The sequence below is a fragment of the Bactrocera dorsalis genome, chromosome 6, assembly GCF_023373825.1.
Source record: "Bactrocera dorsalis isolate Fly_Bdor chromosome 6, ASM2337382v1, whole genome shotgun sequence".
Lineage (NCBI taxonomy): Eukaryota > Metazoa > Arthropoda > Insecta > Diptera > Tephritidae > Bactrocera > Bactrocera dorsalis.
Window position 1 is genome coordinate 6,517,631 of NC_064308.1, and position 2,311 is coordinate 6,519,941.

Sequence of the window (2,311 nt, forward strand, 5' to 3'; positions counted from 1 at the left end):
TGTATGAACATGCAAGTCAATGCGCGCACATGCGTATACATACACTCATATGAGCATGTGCAGATACACAGGATAGGATAGAAGATGTATGCCTTTTAACATCGTATACTATACAAATAAATATTTTTCTTACTAATAGAAATTGAAATAAAGAAAAATATTTATTTTTATAGTATACGATGTTAAAAGCAAAAAATTAAAAATTTATTCTGTCGGGATTCGAACCTGGGACCTGTGTTAGCATCTTGACCTTCCAAGCGCTTACCACCAACACCACCATTGACAATTAGGTTGCGCTGACTTAAGTATGATTTGGTTATGAATGCAAGAAACATACGATGGTTCTAATAATTTTGTTTAAGTATAGAAATATACATACTTTGTAGAACATTTGCTTTCGCAATAAATTTATCACAGCAATACATATGCATAATATGTATATACATATACATAACATTGCTGTGATGCCCTGAGAAGTATAGTCTTAATAAATGTATTATTAATTTTTTGCTTACTAATAGAAATTAAATTTATCACAGCAATATTATGTATATGTTTATGTATATTGCTGTGATAAATTTATTTTCTATTAGTAAGAAAAAATATTTATTAGTATTGATTTCCAAAAGCACAGAAATGATTTTGTGAATTTATTCATTAAAATCGCCACTCAGAAGTCGTTTTATCCCTTGTAAGCGAGCGATTTTCTTAAATCTCACGCTCCCAGATAAAACGATATACCTCGTCCTCGTGGGTCAATTTCAAAAACCACAGAAATGATTCTGTGTGATTCTGAAAGGCCAATGCAGAGTATTTCAATTAAAAGTCACACAAAATAGTTGAGAATTCGCAGAAAGGCAAACGAAAGAAAAAGAACTATAACTTCAATAATGCACAAGCATACAAACATACATATGCGCACACATGTGAATATGTCACCAACCAAAAATTGAAACATTGTTCTACAAAAACAACAACAGCATAAGCATGGCAACATTGTGTTGTGTTGTTGTGTCGGCCGAGCTGTGCCGAAAGAAACGAACAAACGATTGCCGATTGTCACCGCTTCGCTTGCTGCTCGCACATCTTCGCAGACAAGGTTGCGTTACATTCATATGAATGGAGCGAGGTTGCGCAACTTTGCGTTACTTTTATATGGAAGGTTGCGCAACCAGAATCTATCGCAACCTTTTCCGGCGTCGTATAAGAAGTATAACTTCAAAACTTTGAAAAAGTCGCGTGCATCATGGTTAGGTCGGTTATTTATCGGACAGCCCTCGTATATAAGATTATTTTAATGGCGAAAGTTTATGAGTACTTGGCGTTGCACATCACAAACAACGGTGACCCAAACGGGCAGACGACGGTGTCGGACGGTATTTTATAACTTTTTATTTTATTGTTTTCATCGACATTTAAAATAGAGGGCATCTTATATGTAAAAATTACTTGTGTTTTTGTGTGTTCGCTATAGCTGACTAAACCGTTGCATGAAATAAAAATTGGCCTGGTTTGTAAACAAAAGAAATCAGAAATTGATAAATTTTAACGGACTTACGACCATATACTCGTATTAAGAAAAAAATCATATATATGTATATATATCATTCTTATAACAGAGAATGCCATTTAACGTTTAGCTAAGCTGCAACACACTGATAAGGCAGATTAAATTCTGAAAGGTTCGAGCAAAATGTGCAATGCCAAGTGAAATATATATGCATATCTCTTTGTTTACATTTTTTAGCATCCAGCTCGTACAGAGAGAAAAGAGATAATTACGTAAATTTCAATATGGCACGCACTGTAAATACGAATTAGATGTGGCGATTTCACAAAAATGAAGCTCAACAAAACCTTAAAAAGTAGGAAAATGAAAATTGTACAAACTAAAAAATGGAGTAGAGAAAAAATTTGCATAAGTCAACATATATTTTTAAAGTTTAGAATTTTGTTAGAAATAAACAAGATAATTTAAAAATGGTTTACCTGCAACGCAACGTCCCTATCAGGCAAAAACCCCTTGTATATGTATAAATGCCACCGTTATAAAAGGTGAGTCGAGCGGTCTTTCCACTACGTAGAAGTCATGTGCGGATTTAAATAAGTCTTGCTAGAATATAGTCTTCAAATTCGTATAGCAGGTAATTCAACCCAAAAATAAGAGTTTGACTGCAGTAGTTCTTATAAATTTTCAATTACATGTTTATAGAATTTAAGCAAATAAATTGGTACAGTTTAACTATTTTTCATTTTGAATTGCCCAAAAGGTCTAGATCTATCTAGTTATAGCGTGAATAATAACAAAAAC

At 33.2% G+C, this 2,311-nt stretch overlaps 1 pseudogene; it reads right to left on the reverse strand.

Moving 5' to 3' along the window:
- Positions 1-665: 665 nt before the first annotated feature.
- On the reverse strand, positions 666-795 carry LOC125779803 (small nucleolar RNA U3; annotated as a pseudogene).
- Between the last annotated feature and the right edge of the window lie 1,516 nt (positions 796-2,311).